We start from the raw sequence: 18,458 nt of genomic DNA on the forward strand, positions 1-18,458 counted from the left end.
CATGCATAAGAATGTGCATAACTTCAGGGGGGATCCTTCAAGAAAATGTCTTCTGCAAATGGTGTAAGCATTATTTTCCTTCCTATATTAGGGTTAAATTTTAAATGCGTGAGTTGAATTCCGCCACATACCCCATGAATCTCCTGCAAAAACAAAAGTTGGTACCTACAATCAGAGTAAAAATATTTTTTCAATTTGAAGATGAATATCTTTGTTTGCCATCTAAAGACAAAAATATACGAACATTTCAACTTGGTGGTTGATCAAGAATAGAAAGAGAGCGCTCATCGTTGAAGAGTAAATGGATAAACTGGCATGTTCATGGTCTGATTTGGTCTTTCAGGCATATCGATCTGTGCTTAAAATGGTAGTGAAATGAAAAGGAACACATTCATTTATTTGATCTGGTCATGGTGGTTAATAGTGGCTTGGATATGGTCCACGTTCTCTAGCATTGTGTAATAAAATTTAATATGTGTCGATATTGTCCATAGTTGATTTCTTCTTGACAACATGAATAGTTGAGGTTGTACTCGACCTTAATGTGTGGTTGATTTGGTCTAAAATTAATTCCCGCTACATCAATTTGACGAAAAACCTATTGAAATGTTGAATCGGTCCAAAGGCGTGTTGGGTAATAAGGAATGTGAAGATAAGGAAGGTTGATTTACACCTATGCCTATGCCAATGCCACGAATGAGCGTCTAGAAAACAAAACAGTGGTTGTTCCTGCCGCATTCCGTCTGAGCACAATTTAAAATCTGTGATGGTGCAGAATGCAGCCACTCTGGGAGGCCTGCGGGTAAATCCAACATTGTCTTACCAATAGCTACAGGAAAGAGAACGACAGTTTAAAATTGAAATTCGACGGTCACAGGGGCTTGAAGTGAGGCGCACGATAACATATGGTGATTGTCTTTTTCGTGCAGTTGCCTAGAGGTGTATGATGTCACAAGAGAGATGTGCATTGACTATATGGAGAAAGAGAGATCACTTTTCCCAATTTGTCACAGAAACCTTCACAGCTTATTCCAAGAGTAAAAGGAGAGACAGTGTCTATGGTAACAATTTGGAAATCTAAGCAATGTTGGAGATATATAATCGTCCCATTCATATTTATTCATACAGCATTCTAGTTATAGTAGTTATAGTACGGATTCTCATATTTCATGGTAGTTATAGTACGGATTCTCCCCCTATCCAGCTTAGCTATCATCGTGGAAACCCCTACCATTCTCTTGGTGATCCACACAGATAGAAAATTGGTGCTGACCTTGGCTTTAGTAGTCTTCAAAGGAAAAATATAGAAAAGGATCAAGTAAAAGCCGCTATAAAAGCACAGCAGGATCAACAAATTGAAAATGCACTTATAACTGAGGGCCGCTTCTACTCTAATTTGGAGTTAACAGAGAAAGAAATTGAATGCATGCTGATGGAAGCTTCACGAGCCACGAGCTGAATATCTTGCCCAAGATAAATAAAAGGACAGTTTGGTTACAGAGAATCCTCCACTTTTGCTGCTGTTGAAACTTGAGCCATCATTCTTAGTGATAGGAACATCCCCAAATGAAGTTAGCACATGGCATGGGGATTTAAAAGTGGTCGAAGGCACTGCACTGTCAAGGAGTATCCAAACAGTTTTTTCTATGGGCTTTAGCCCCGCGAGGGTGGTAGAAGCTCACAACATCTTTGGTGATGACGTAGAGTCTGTTATCACTTAGAAAAAAACCCTGGTTGTGGGGAAAAACTTTAAGGTAACATTTTACCATTTTAGGATTGAAGTTAGTTTCTCAATTCAGAGGTGGATTTCTCATCAAACTCAACTACCCTAGGTCACAATAGCAGCAAGTCTGTTAAACACTCTATGGCCAGATTAATGTAAAAATTGATGGTGTTAGTTGTAGTATGGAAAAAGAAAACATCATTGAGCGATGGAGTCTATTTTGGTTTAATGTAAGATCACACTAAAACAGTCAACAAAGGGAAGGTAGTTGAGCAATTCTGAATCATTAATTTCTTGTAATGAAAGGAATAATATGAGAGAAAGAGTCCACTGAGAAAGAGCATCAAATAGATGAATTCCAAACTAGCTGTAGAAAGAAAAATGCAAATAATTGAATCTATAAACAAAGAAATACATTGAACTAATTATGTTCATGTTATTTCATTCAATCCTTAGAAAATGATGCATAATGGCAAGAAGAAACACATCAAACTAGAGAAAACAAATTCAAAACACGCAACACATGAATCTTTGTTGTAGCTTCAGGCTTTCTTCATTAAAATCTTCCAAAATATACATAGTACAATAGCTTTTTATACAAAAGCCTAACCTCTATTACATTACATAGGCTTTCTTAAATAAAATGAAAAATAATATCTCAAACTGTCTCTATCTTTCTAGAAACAAAATCAAAGCATAAATTAAAATTAAACTAAATCTAGAATTAGTTGCAAAAAAAAGTCTCTAATGTTACAATTGATCCTTCACCAAAATTGCGCATTTGAATACTAAGGTGTTTCCTGAAGATTTGGATCTGATTTCCATTTGTTGATTTAATTCCCAAGTCAAATCTGATGAGGTGGCTCTCCAACTGATAGTAGATTGTGCATTTTTCTAAATATAGAAAAAAAATAATTTTGGTGAATTCTTAAAAAATAAGCTTCAATTATTCCTTAGTATCTCTCAAAATATGATGCATGTGTAAAACCGAAGAGAGACTTTATTCAAATGGTCTGTTCCCTTCACAAACCTCTTTGGGTTTTCAAATATTCATCCCCAGTTGTTTGGAAACTGATTTTTAAAAAAATTGACTAAAACAAGAAAAAACTGAATTGCAAAATATGGAAAAATAGGCTTCAAAGACCCCTTTGAATATCTCAAACCATTACAATTGCAGAAAACATGTAAGAGGCTTTTTAAAATGATTCTGTTACCAAGAAAAACCTCTTTTATTTTTAAAAATTTCATTTCCAACTGTTCATAATATGCGCCCAAAGTTATTGTGTTTTACAGTAAAAAAAACAGAGTTTTGTCGCTGACAAATTAATTGTCAGTGCTCTCTTGATAAACTGTCCGCTCCTTCGCTAACATGTGCTCCATCAACGCCTTTTAATATTGACCATCCAAAAATTAATTTTAATTTTCCAATTTTACAGATTTGTATTACTACTTTGGTTGTCAGCGCATTTTTATTTTACAATCCACAATAGCGTTGATATTTTACCTATTACTACTTTTACACTGTTTTTTACAAATTGGCGCTAACAATGAAACTGTTAGTGCCTCAAAACTATTAACTAAAATTTTGATAACAGAGCCCATGATATTTTATCTTTTGGAGATAGGGACAAGCAGTCGTGCAGGAGAAAGCATATACAGGATGAAAGGAAAGGCTGCGGAGAAATGAAACATAGTGCATAAAAATACCTTGCCAGAGCCTAAAACTGGATGTACTAGAATTCATTCCGATTATGACATTATTTTTGGTCTCAAGGACCATCTTCAAGTTGTTCTCTCCATTATCGTAAACATGTTACTTACACATTTGATCAGTAAAATAATGGTGTGGTACCTCAACGACGGAAAAAAAACCACATTCGAGATAAAAACAATTTTCATGAGGCCAATAGTGTTAAAATATTGATTAAGTATTGGATATCTTCTAGGCAAGTGAAGCAAGCGATAGTGTAAAAGCAAAGCAATGAATGGAGATGTGCTTGTGTCAGAGAACAAGAAAAGGTTAAATGGATAGTTCTTGTTGAGATTTATATTATTATATTGAGCAAATTTGCCAAAAAAATAAGCATGTAAGTTGTTTGTTAACAATGTGTTGTGTCGATTGATGTTGGGGTTCAATAACATGAAAAGCATGTGTACTCACACCATGATTAATTTGTGATTATGCATGAAAAATGTGTGATCAACATGTTTTATACATCAAGTTGAAAAGTCAATGTGCACATCCTATAGAGCATGTTTATCTTGGCAATAGTGTCATAAATAGAGCTTAGATAGAAAAATTGTGTTGCAAGGGTTTCATTGAAGAATTTATTGTTGTGGACTAGAGAGTATGTATGTCTTAGGTTGGTTCTTTGTGAGAGGTTGTCTAGTGAATGATTGAAAGTGTGTGAGATTTCATGCATGCTCAACCAAATGGCCTTGTAATGTGCAAATGCCATGTTGCTATTGAGTGTTGTTTGAGAAGGTTTGAATGAATTTTTTATCCCATGAGAGTATGCTTATGAGAGGCTTGAGAGAAAATTTTGATCTTGTATTATTGAGTTAGTCACTTCATCTTCAACCATGTATCTCACTTTGAAGCCATGTAAAATTTTTATGAAGCTCTATAGTTTTTGGTGAAATCCTTGGTCAAGAGTCTATCCTCTGGTCTATGAGGTTTAGTCTTCAATGAAAAAGCAATGATTGTAGGTTAATGATGGTGAGTTCAATATGAGTACGTGCTCAGGGGGAGCATGTATGTTGTGTTCTTGTTGACTTCCATTGCAGGATGTTATGATGCTCAGGGGGAGCATGTCTTGCATGTTCTTGTTGACTAGGGGGACATTATGTATTTACTTGAGGATGATCATGTTTACATCTATTGTGCATTGGTGAGAGTGTTGTTGTTGTTGTTGCTGAGTTGAATGTTGTTGATATTGCTGGTACTTATGATGTACTATTATTGTTGAGGTAGTTGGAGTTGTTGATTGGTTTTTTTCTATTGTTGATGTGCATGATATATTGTTGTTGATTTGGTTGAGTATGTTGTTGTTGCTTTAGGATAGAGTGATTTATTGTTTTTGTTGCATGTTGTCAGGTTGTTATGAGGAGAGAGAGAATTGTATTGTGATTAGATCTATGTAGTGTCCAGGGGGAGTTGTTATAGAGTGATTGTTGAGGTGAGCCCTTTACCATTGATGTTAAAGGGGGAGTGCATGAGGAGATCAATTTTAGAGGTCAACGTTAGTTGGATAGTTTAGTTTGGTTTCCATCAATGCTAAAGGGGGATATTGTTGGCATTGATGGTGTCGTTGTTTGTGCAGTTGCTCATTGTAGTGTTTAATGGTTGGCATTGATTTCAACCTGGGCATGTATTGCAGACGATTAAGTTGTTTGTGGCTATGTTGCTTGGCTTGTTAGTTACAAGGTGTTTACCTCAGTATTGGAATTACAGGTATTGCTATTACTATGGTATCATTACCTTGGTATTGATTTGTGTGTGGTCCAGGTAGACACTTGGTATTGGCATGACAAGTATTAGTATTACCATGGTATCTGCCTATGGTATTGGCTTGGAGATTACCATGGTATAGGGGTCTTTGGTATTGGAATAACCATGGTATCGACCTATGGTATTGACTTGGAGTTTACTATGGTACAAGTGTCCATGGTATTTGGATAATCATGGTATTTTCCCAAGGTATTGATTGGAGATTGTTGAGGATATTTTGACATATATTCTTGTGAGTATTTTGAGTGAATGTGTGGATCGATTGTGTGAGTGTATGGATGGAGTGATGATCCGTAAATTGTCATGGACATTCCACTGGAAATTTTTTCACAACAAATCTGATAATACTATATTAGAAATATGAGATTCGGCACTATTACAGTTTTATTTAAGTTCTAGATCTGTAGACTTTATTGTAATTAATGCATGCATGCGATTGGAAATTATGTAGAAAAGTAGAGAATGAAGAAATAAGCACACACACATAAGACACAAGATATTCTCTTTGGGAAAGCCTTTCGGGAGAAAACCCGGCTGGAAGGTGAGGCTCCTTCGCTCTCTTTCTCTATTTGGAAATATGGTTGCAGATACAAAGAAGTAATTAATGTGGCCCATGGGCTGCTACAGTTCACAGATCCTCTCTATGTTCTCTAGCTCCTACCTCTCCTGGCTATCTTTGCTCAACTATGGAACAAAATGCTCTCGAAAGAATGGAATGCCTCTTCCTCCTAATGGCCATGTTATAACACAACTCGATAGCCTACTATTAGTTAAGTTTGACTACATCAACTCTTAACTAGAGTTACCAAATATACTCTTCTAGAGTCTTTTACATCACAAACATGTGGCTACCTCATTTTCCATGAATAATGGGGGCTGACGCAGCATCCTCCTGAACTATAGGTGTGAAATCAGGAAGGTCAACTTTTGAGTGGCATAACTTTTGCATACAAACTCTGATTGACGTGCTTCTTGAGCCATTGCAAAGGGCTCTATGCGTATAATAACATGAAAAGGTGTGGTGCTAAAGAAACAAGGTTTTACCCCAAAAAATGTCGTTTGAAGCCTCAAAATGCTCCCGAAAGGTTTTGGACCCCGTTTCGCCAAACTGGGTCCTACCAGTAAAAATAGTCCCATGAGCTGATTCCTCCACTTTTTCCATTCCAAATGCATAGAGATGGATGAGAAAGAATATAATGATCCAATTCGGATCACACCTCCCCATTTTGGGAGGCTTTTGGTCCCAAAAATATTTTACTGAATGAGGTGAGGAAATTTTTCCTTCACCTTTTCTTTGGTGTACCATTTAGCTTTGCTTGAAGTTGTCCCTTCAACCCAATCTGCCAAAGGTCATGTTGCCCCTGTCTTGTAGTTTTGGACCTCTTCTGCAAAACTATATCTTCTTCAACTCTTCTTGAGCGTTTGGTGCCAAGTCCTCGAAAGAAGGTAGGACTTGTTCCTCTTCCTGATCTAGCATGGAAGGCTCATAGAGTTTCAAATTCTCTATATTCACAATTGAGTAAATGTGCATATATGGTGGTAAATTGAGTTGATAGGCATTATCACCCACCTTTTCTAGTATCTCAAAGGGAACATACCTTAGAGCCTTTATTTTCTTGTCAGGCCCCTACAACCTCTCTTTGTTCAACTGTAGTCATACTTTGTCTCCCACCTTGAATTATTTATATATTTTGTGTTGATCATGCCTGGCCTTATACTTCTACTACAACTTTTGCAATGTTTCTTGTACATGTAGATTGATCTGCCTAATCTTCTGTTTAAAATTTTCAGCCCTTAAAGCATCTCCTGTAAGATCTTCTCTCACTCCTCCTTGACGCCCATATGTAATAGCCAAAGGTGAAGGTGGAAAATATCCAAAATAAGTCTCAAATGGGGACTGTCCTATAGAAGTGTGGACTTCTCTGTTATAATAATGTTGTATATATACCAAATTTCCATCCCAGGTCTTTGGATGCTTCTGGTTGTATCCTATCAAAAGCTGCACCAAAATCTTGTTGACTACTTCTATCTGCCCATCTATCTGTGGATGGAATGTTGTAGATCTCTTCAACTTTGTGTCCATATTCTCCCACAATGTAGTCCAGAATGCACTAAGAAATCTTGTGTCCCAGTCTAAGATGATGCTCCTTGGTATCCCAAAGTGCACCCTGACTTGTCCAAAGAACAATCTTGTTGCTTCTTGTCCATTGATGGTCTTTTTACAGGGCATTAGTAAACACATCTTGTTGAACCTATCAACTACCATGAACATGTAGTCATGTCCCTTCCTAGTTATCGGTAAAACCCCCACAAAGTCCATGGAAATTCTTTCCCAAGGACGAGTACGTATAGGTAAGGGATGATACAGACCATGTTTCTTATTACTAGGCTTGCTGGTACAACAAAGCATGCATCCTCGAATGAATCTAGCTACCTTCTTTTACATCTTGGGCTAATACACATACCTTTTCAAGTTATCCACAGTCTTCCCTACACCAAAGTGCCCTGCAACCTTGGAGGTGTGAACCTCTCTAATCAACTACAAATGCTCACCTTTAGGAACACATAGCTTATCTAGCTTGTAGAGTAACTCATCCTGGAGATGTTAGTCAATGATGTTGTCGCCATTGTGGACATGACTTTGAATCTGCAACTGTTGATATACCTCCTTGATGTCCTCATATTCTTAATATGCCACTTTGTATGCATCATGGGTGAATGGCTTCATGTGCATAAGAATCCCCAAAGATGTAATGTTTGATGTGGGTGGCCTTGAAAGCATATCAACCAACTTTTTTGTGCTTCCCTTTTTATACTTAATCACAAAATGAAATTGTTGTAAAAACCCCATCCATTTGTAATGCAGTCTATTGTAGCTTGTACAAATTTTGAATAATAAACACTTATTCAACAGAGATTATCCCGATTATACACTATTGCGGAAAACATGCATAATACATAACCTCCTCTACGTTGATCATCAATTTACAAAAGCAGAAACAATAACATGCGCACATAGAGGCATCAATCACACATATCAACACAGTATTTTCCCGAGGAAAGCATCTCGCTAAGAACCCCAACTATCTGTATATTATATTGATTGAAAACATGTAACAAACATAGTACAATACTCCTCACAAGTACTCAGTACTATCTCCACCTGTTACACACAATACAGCTCAGATTTGATCTCCAAATCTCCTCCGCTGCTTGCCTGCCTCCACTGCACAATACCTGCTGAGAATGAATGAGAATGGCTGATCCAAACTCCTATTTACCTTGTGAAAATCACCCACACTGTAAATCACGTGAGCACAAGCTATATTTCTCTTGGTATTGGCCCGCACTACGCAGAGATAATTGGCATAACTCAATCCCATGCATGTGCACAATCTCATGCACAACTGATAGCAATCTCAACCTCTAACACCTGTCTCCACTGAACTGTACATGCACTGAGTTAACTGATGTATTCTTTAGTTGCATTATGAGTTAATAATTAGTGAATTAATTAATAACTAATTCACACAACTCATCACTTAGTCTATTGATCAGTTAGACTAAATACAACTAGTTCAACTAAGTCAAATTGAACACAACTCCATTAACTGCTCATCCAACTCCACAGAACTCAACCACATGAGTTCTAACTGATGTCCTGCATGCAATAGCTCAACTGACTCATAAAGAAAGCGTTTTCCTTCTGACAGCTGTATGTGCCACATCTGTAGCTCAAACTGAAGTGCTCCAAGAGGATAAGATAAAATTTATAGTCTAAATATTATTATGAGACAATAATATTTGACTTTTCTATTTTTGACTAGCAGTCTAAAAATAGACTCTGATCACTCCTGCTGTGATCGCTCCTACTATGATCACTCCTGTTGTGATCACTCCTGCTGTGATTGCTCCTGCTGTGATCACTCCTTTTGTGATCACTCCTGCTGTGATCGCTCATGCTGTGATCACTCCTGCTGTGATCACTCCTGCTGTGATCCAAAAATAGACTTTGCGCCATAATTTGCTTGCGGCCCACTTAGTGAAGGCAACTCCTTTCCACTAAGCTCCATCATCTTGTTGCATTCTCAACAAGCATTTCTTGTTGTACACTTTTCAACACTCCCTCTCAACAAGAAAGGCTTCCTCTCAAACCCGATCCTGAAACTCTGGAATGTTCTGCATGCAACACATCTCCCCGATCCACTTTGCTCCAACAACACTTGGAACAAAAACACTCCCAACTGACCACTCTATTGGGCTAGGAACATATTCTGATGCTGAAGATCTACCTGCTACTGACAAGTTCTCCCTCTCTGACATCTGCGCTACTACAACATCTCCATGCATCTCGCACCATTGCACACTTCTTTGTGCCACCTAGCACTGTGCAAAACACTTGTGCCTCTCGCATTGCTGCAGCCTGCATACTATGCGTTGTCCTGGGATTCCCTGCACTGTCACTCTCTCTGTCTCTCCATCTGCATCTGTCTCTACCCAATCAGTCAGTTCCTGCTACTACACATTGGGGCTCCCGTAGCAAGGTCTCATCCAAGAGGTTGGGTACCTCAAGGATCTTGCCCCTCCTCCTTGGGATGATCAATCCACATCACCGCACCTCCTACCTGGAGGTATGGCTGCATGCAATCCCTCTGCCCACCTGGCTCGAAGTTTCCCCCTACTGGAGGTCTTTGCATGAGTAGATGTCTCTACTCGATCTCCTCTTAGCTTCCCTTGTTATGGCTGCTCCAGAACCTCCTGAAGCTGTTGCACCAATCGTGACTCCTCCACAATCATCTGAGACTTCGTCTGGCTCTACATGTTAAGAGGTAATATACGCTCCCTCTCAATCACCAAGTCTCCATCAGTTGCCTCACTGCTCAAGGCTTTGCATGCATCTACATGCAACCGATAAAGGTTCCTAACTCGAACCCCTATCTTTCAGGTTTCTCCAGTTGTCTTGCTGCGCAGGAAAGCCTTTCCCTCGCTAAAAACAACATCATATCCCTTGTCTTCTCACATCGCCACAGAGATAAGATTCTTCTTCAATCCTTGAACATGCATCACTTCCTTCAATATGAAGGGTTCACCAGAATCCCTCTCAAAGGAAATGGTACTGATACCGGTCGCACTGTATCTACCATCATCGCTCATCTCGATGTGCACTCCAAGATCTTTCTCATCCAGATCAGAAAACAAATCTCGATCTCCTGTCATGTGAGAAGACGCACCACTGTCCAAGAACCACACCGATCCCATCACACTTGAAACCAAGCATGCGATCAATGAAAAATCAAGCTCAAACTGCAAGGCTAAGGCATCTCCCGCTATAGATCCAACAGCTTGCTTATTTTTCTTCTTCTGCGGACAATCTATGGCATCTACATTCTCAGCTTTGATGTTTCTGAGTTTATCCTTGAGCGCCATTCCACCAGCTCAAAACTCAACCGCTTCTGATCTAAAATTCGTGAGAACAAAGTATTTCTCGTACAGAGATCGACTGTATGGGCATTCACTGGATATCTCACCTTCCAAAAGAAGGATGAATCCAGAGGCTACCTGGCCCGATTACAGACTCTGCCTGAAGAAATAAAATGTAAACACTTTCTGAATAATAGATCTGATGATCAATCCTCGCTTTGATATCCTGTAGAACCTTTTCTACAAATCAACCAGCTCCGATAACATGTAGAAATTTTGAATAATAAACACATATTCAACAGATATTATCCCGATTATACACTATTGCGGAAAACATGCATAATACATAACCTCCTCTACGTTGATCATCAATTTAGAGAAGCAGAAACAATAACATGCGCACATAGAGGCATCAATCACACATATCAACATAGCTTACTATGGGCCTACAAGTACTATGATGGGTGGTGATCTATGTGGATTATTATCTCCTTTCCCATCAAATAGTGCTTCCACTTCTTCACATCTTGCACCATGGCATAAAGCTCCTTATCACAGGTAGGGTTGTTAAGAACTGCCCCATGAAATACTTCAGAATGGTAGCAAACGGTCCTTCCTCCTTGCATCAAGACAACTCCCATAGCATACCCACTCACATCTTTCTCCACTTCGAAGGGTTGCTGCAAGTTTGGTAATGCCAGAACTGGTGTTTGAATGATCTTCTTCTTTTACTCCTCGAAAGCCCTATGCTGACCTTTTCTCGATTGGAAACTCTTGCCACTTGCTGTTATGTCATGGATTTGTGCTGCTACTGCTGAAAACAAGGCTATGAATTTTCTCAGGTACTGTGTTGCCCCATTGAAACTCTTTACCTCAGAAACATTAGTAGGCACCAACCATTTCATGATGGCCTTCATCTTGGAAGGATCTATCTTCAGCTCTCCTCCACCGATCATATACCCCAAATACACCAAGGACTGCTGTGCAAACTCACACTTATTAATATTTTATAGCAGTTGATGCTTCTTCAATGTTTCTAGCTCTTGTGTCAAATGTGAAATATGCTCCTCCCAGGTAACACTACATACTAGTATATCATCCAAATTGACAATAACAAATGAATCTAAAAAAGGGCATAGTATATTATTCATTAATCTCATAAACGTAGTTGTGCATTACATAGGCCAATTGGCATAACTAACCACTCATACAAACCTTGTTTGGTTTTGAAGGCGGCCTTCCATGTATCTTCTTCTTTGACTCAAACCTGGTGATATCCAGACTTCAAGTCCATCTTTGTGAAATAATTTTCTTGTTGCAACTTATCTAGCAAATCATCTATCGTGGGCAAGGGGTATCTGTTCTTGAGCATGATATTATTTAATTCCCTGTAATCTATACACATCTGACAAGTCCCATCCTTCTTTGGCACAATGATGATGGGTGACCCACATGGTGATGTAATCGGTCTAATGACACCTTGTTCTAGCAAGTCCTTCTATTGTTTCTTCACCTAACTTGCTTTTCTAACAGACTGCCTGGACAACCCAATATTTGGCGATTGGGACTATGGCAATAGATGTATATCATGCTCCACTTCTCTCTTAGGTGGTAACCCTTTAGGCCCTCAGAACACATCGTTGTATGCATGTAACAAATCCTCCAATTGTTGTTTTTATTTCTTAGTACGCCTCTTCAGGGATACTTGACTCTTATTGACTCCTCTTCAGACTAACTTTCTCTTAAAAACAATAAAACATACTTCTTGCTAGAACTGATCAATTTCTTGGCTTGGTTTGCACTTACCAATGAAATTTTCGACTTGCCTTTATGCATGTTGATGATGAACGATTTTCCATCCTTGATGAGCCGGTACTGGTTATCTTTCCTCATGAATATTGCATCACGCATGTACATGTATGGACTCCCAAACACAACTCCACATACATCAAGGGGAAGCACATCCATATCTACTTCATCAATAAAATCAACACTGATAGCAAATCTAATTTTGAAATGTTTTGTTACCTTCAGCTCTACATCCTTATTTACCCATCCCAGTGGATATGGGTTTGGATGTTCACGAACTTCCAACCCCAGCTTCTTGAATAGCTCTGCTGCAATGATATTTGCTTGCGATCCTGAGTCAAGCAGAGGATCAATCTTTATCTTCTTGACTTGTATTTTTATATGGAAGAGTTCGGTCATTTCTTTCTCTTCTTGTTGTTGAGTCTATTGAGATTCACCTCCTTCTGCACTAATGTACATACGATCTTCTCATCCACGTCCAAGTTTCTTTCAACTTGGTTTCTCGAATCAGTGGCCATGAGATTCTTCTTCTTCTTATTTTTCTTCTTGTTCTTCTTATTTAGCTTTAGATGCAACTTCCAACACTTCTCCTCCATATTTCCATCATTGATAATATTTTTTTGTCATTGATGAGTTAATGAATTTTTTTGACTAATTTCCATAGCAAGGGGAACGCTCCCACCCTAGACGCACCCACGTGAAGGCGAAGTGCCCAGGCGCTTCTCGGGGCTTCACAAGCTAGGCACACCAGGATGTTCGCCTGGTAGGGGAACCCATGTAACGAGTTGGCGGGTTAACCTGACTTGGAAAGGGGCGCCCACATAGGAGAAAGTAAAGTCGGCCCATGACTTCCCATAACAAAGTTCCCACCAAGGGGTCTCATAATTATTTTAAGAGAATTGACTAAAGTAATGTTTTGGTGTTAAAGTCAGTTTATAATTAACTGATTATGTAACATGGTACTAACAAATTATAGTATTTTTTTGTCATTGATGAGCTAATTATTTGTGTTCATTGATTTGCACAACATGGAAAACGCTCGTGTCCTGGGCGCGCCCGCATGACAAAGACGGGGTGCCCAGCGACCATGGGGTGTCACGTGTTGGGCACGCTAGGGCACCCAATTCCCATTGGGGCATCATGTGTTAGGCATACTAGGATGTCTCGCACCCATGGGGACGCCGCGTGTTAGGCACACCAGGGCGCCTGCATGGCAGGGGTGTCTATGCGACAAGTTGGTGGATTGGCTCGACTTAGAAAGGGGCATCCACACAAAAGAAGTAATGTTGGCCCATGACTTCCCATGAACTGAGTTCCCACAAGGGGGTCTCATAATGATTTTTACAAAATTAACTAAATTAATGTTTTGGTGTTAAAATTTGGTTTATAATTGATTGATTATGCAACATGGTACTAACATACTATAATATTTTGTTATCATTGATGAGCTAATGATTTGTGTTCACTAATTTTCACAACAGGGTGAATTCACATGCCTTGGGCGTGCTTGCACGAAGGCGGGGTGCTTGGGCTCCCATGGGGGCATTGCATGTTGGGCACGCTAGGATGTCTGACGCCCTTGAGGGTGTCTCATGCTTGGTGTTGGTCACTTTAATTGCTTATTAATTCAAACAACCAAGTGCTACATAAATTGTCAACCCAGGGAAGTCTGTTTATTTCAAAGGCAACTGTGTACTATATATACTCAATCTTAAAAGCAATGAAATTTGTAGTAAAAACTAATCACACCTTGCCTAAGAAAACTGAAGCTCCACTTTGAGTTATAGCAAAAACAATCTATTGCAGACAGCTACCAAAGAAGGCTTAAATTCATTAAAGAAGTAATCTAATGAAAAAGAATCAATCTGCAAAGGAAAGCACTAGATATACTGTAACAGAGAACAGAACCCTATTCCCAGAATGGGAATCTTCAGCACCTGTTTCTGATCACCACACTACCAACTCACTCTGTAAACTCAATTTCTAATGAAACACTCATGAATGAACTGTGGACAAACTAAATAGCGCAACAATCAATTGGAAAGAAAACATAGTTTCAACAATAATGTGAAAACAATATTCAGAAAACAGTACTATTAACAAGGCAAGGATAAAAGACACACTTAACACACTACAGAAATATAGTGGGTGAAGCTTGTGATGAAGGTGGGTCTTGTCCTTCTCACAAGATTCCCCAGGAGACGAGAACTAGAAAGAAATGTTCAAAACAAGATTTTATTCATCTATCAATATGTCATGTTACAGAAAAAAAAAAAAAAAAAAAAAAAGGATTCCAGTTCTGTTCCCTCAACTAAGCCCTTCCCCGAAGTCTATTCATCCCCCCTCTAATGTAGATGTCTCCTCTTTTTAAAGAGGAGACATCTATTATAATAGATTACATTGTAAGTCCTATTTTAACCCTTTATACAAAAATAGGGAAGTCAGTTTTCCCATCAACAAAAATCTGTTACAATAATACTGTCTTTAGCTCATGTTCGTTACATCCAGTGTAGCAGCTCCTTCAGTGATCTTCTTCTGTTGCTGTCAAATCTAGACCGCAAATCACAACTATTCAATCATGAGATTTGCGCATCGTTCCTACTGTTTCAGCAATTGTAGAAGTAATCTTGCAATCTCCAGGCAGTTTCAACAACGTGGACTGCACATCGTTCTTTAACCGTTCAACAACTATCAATTCAATGATCAACAATGAAGATAGCATAATTATATGTAAAATAATTAAACATATAGTGATGAGAAGAAATATTGTGTACCTTTGGAATAATTGGGTTAAAATAGTAACAAGGACTTTAAATATAAGTTGAAAAAGGATGACATCATAACAAAATGTATGGTCAAAAAGAGACAATATGAGGTCCTAACATCCCCCCCAATTGAAAGGGTTGCATGTCATGCAAATTTTACTCTGAGTCTGAGTCCGAGTACTAGGCTGTACAGTGAAAATTACTTAGACAGTAAGTATAGAAGATGCTATCAACCAAATGTCTGAAACCCTGGACATTTTGTAGTTTCTACCATGCTGCGAGCTCCTCTTTTTGGACAACCTGAAATAAGCCTTATATTGTTGTACTGGCAACCATAGAAGAGGGAAGTGAAAATGATATCCTAACCACTTTTTAGCACACTGTTGAATGCATTTGACAAAATTAGGTAGCTGCGAAATTGCTGTTTGAAGATTAAGAGGGTTAAAAGGATGATATTCCTTTCTCTCCTTAGGGCAGTGTTCCCAAAATAGATTGTTTGCCTGTAAGGCAAGAGCTCCGTTGGCTTTGACATAATATTGGCAATCTTGTAAGACTGTTGCCTGTAATTCTCTCAGATGCTCGGTCATTCCTAGTGCTCTTAAAAACCGATGATGTTCAACGACAAAAACAGTAGCATTCTGTGGTTCGGATCGAATCCACAGAAGGTGATTATCTTCATTGCGTTTTGCTGAAAGGAAGGTATTTTGCCACGTGAGTTGATTGGCCAGGAAAGAGACAAAGGCTCTAATCTAAATGTCCCCAACCAGAGGAATCAGATTAAGCTTTCTATCCTCAGGCATGGCTTCATTATGGAGGTATAGTTCACAAAGTAAATTTTGTTCACTGAATGATGCCTCTGTGAATGTTTTGATAAACTGTTGAGGTGTAGATACCTCATGAGATCGTCCATCTCTGGTTTCCTTTACTTGGAAGAACGCTAGGCGCTCTGCAAGAAACACAGAATAATTAAAGGATGGTTTCCTGGTGGCTGGTAGTCTTTGAACCAGGTCAAACATGGAAGAAAATTTAGTTTTTAACTATTTATTTTCCTTGTTCTGTGCACAACTCTATTCCAACACTTCCCAATTTGCATATATATGATTTTTCCATGATAATTTATGTTCCTACAAGATCATTTCCTATGACATAACATATTCCTTCTTCCAGATATCCATTTGTGCTTGAGTGCTTGGGTCTGAGTGAAGACAATCTTTGAATGCCGAGGTTCAGTCTGAGTAAACGCAGTCTTTGTAGGCCTTGGTACAGGACTTTTAGCTTTAACAACCAGAGTAGGCCGAGATACTTGTGGTTTCACTTCTTTTTCAAAAATCTTTGAAGGCCCTGCTGGTTCTTGTGTAACAGCAAGGCGTTCCTTTTTAACTATAACAGGATTTGATGCAGGAGTGGCTCCGGGCAATGGGACTTTGACTATCTTATAACCAGCTTGATGATAAATATTACCACATTGGCTGCACATGTATTCATTATATTGATCTTTCTTTGCACTTTCATCGGCTGCAGATGCTGCATGAGCTAAAGTATATAGATTAAGCTCTCTTTCGTAGGCTTCCCTTGCCACTATTAGAACCTGCTTGTAAACCTTGAGCTCTGATTTCAGAAACTCGTTTTCTTGTAAAAGGGAAGCCAAGGTGACTGGGCTTTGTGTAGCAAACACAGTCTCAGTAGCTGATTCCAATGGATGGAAGGGTTGTTGTTCGGTAGCAGCTCCATTATTGCAGCCTCAGCAGGTAGTTTTTGTGTGACATCTTCTGAATCATTAACTGGCTCTGTAACAGCTATATCATCTTGAGCATCCAAATTTTGCATATCAGCAGATGGTTCTTGTGTGGCAGCTGCTAACTGCGTAGCTGGTTCTTAATTATCTATATTCTGTTCATCAGCAGGTGGTTCTTGTGTGACACTTGCTGAGTCAGTAGCTGGTTCTTGTGGGGCAGCTACATCTTGATCATCAATTTTATGGACATTAGCAGGTGGTTCTTGTGTGGCAACTGCTGAGTCAGTAGTTGGAGCAGCTACATCCTGGTCATCTGTTTCATGGACATCAGTAGGTGGTTCTTGTGTCACAACTGCTGAGTCAGTAGCTGGTTCTTATGGGGCAGCGACATCTAGGTCGTCTATTTTATGGACATCAGCAGGTGGTTCTAGTGTGGCAACTGCTGAGTCAGTAGCTGGTTCTTGTGGGGCAGCTACATCTAGGTCGTCTGTTTCATAGACATCAGCAGGTGGTTCTTGTCTAGAACCTGCTGAGTCGGTAGCTGGTTCTTGTGGGGCAGTTACATGCTGTATATCATCTTGGGTATCCACTTTTCATGGATCAGTAGCTGGTTCTTGTGGAGTAGCTGCTGAATCAGTAGCTGGTTCTTGTGTGACAGCTACGTTCTCTGAAAGGAATGATGTCACAAAATCTTGTGCATTTTGCATTTCAGTACCCGAGGGTGAGGTAGGTAAAGATTCAGGGCCTTAGGACTATGGTGGGGTGTGCAGTTTTAGGATAATAGGTGGGGAATTTAGGGTAGTGCTTTTAGTTGCTACTTCAGAAGACGTCCTCGTTCGTCTTTGAGGTAAAAAGGCAGGAAGAATAATGGTTTTTCTTTTATGAGTAGCTTTCTCTAGGGTAGGAGGGTCATTAGAAGTGATAGCTTCTTTAATTGAGGCCCTTGTTCATCTCTTTGGTAGGGGCGCAACCTTTTCTTGCCTTTTCCTTTTTAGCTTAGCAATGGGAATGTTGTCATCTGAATCATCACTGGGGATATGGACAGTGCGAGTGGATGATTCAGCTAAATTATGGGGTGGGGTCAATGCAATGGAGGGGTCAATTGGATTAACTTCTATAGGTGGTGGGGAATCAAAGACGCTCCCTGGCTATTGTGTAGAAGGATTTTCAATTTGTTGAGGGATTCCAGGGGTCTGTTGACGATTTTAAGCATTTAATTGGGGAGTTTCGGCTGCTGTTTGAGAAATTCCAGCAGTTTCTTGAGGATTTTCGGTTGCGGCTCGAGGAACTTCATCAGTTTCTTGGGGATTTTCGGCTGTTGCTTGAGGAATTTCAGCATCTTCATGGGGTTCTGGGGCTGGGTTGTTAAGGAGAGGGGGATTCTGCTGAGCAAAGCCCCTCTAAATTAGAAGCTGAACAAGATGATGGTGAGTGAGGGAAAGGAGTAGGTACTTCGCATTCATGGAATAATGTGACATATTCTTCAAACATCCA

At 39.3% G+C, this 18,458-nt stretch overlaps 1 pseudogene; it reads left to right on the forward strand.

Annotated features, from left to right (window-relative positions):
• The first annotated feature begins 301 nt into the window (after window positions 1–301).
• On the forward strand, window positions 302–3,410 carry LOC149257458 (OVARIAN TUMOR DOMAIN-containing deubiquitinating enzyme 6 pseudogene; annotated as a pseudogene).
• Window positions 3,411–18,458: the final 15,048 nt, after the last annotated feature.

Source organism: Pinus tabuliformis, chromosome 6, assembly GCF_031772625.1.
Source record: "Pinus tabuliformis cultivar Carrire ecotype Pingquan chromosome 6, CPIR1, whole genome shotgun sequence".
Classification (NCBI taxonomy): domain Eukaryota; kingdom Viridiplantae; phylum Streptophyta; class Pinopsida; order Pinales; family Pinaceae; genus Pinus; species Pinus tabuliformis.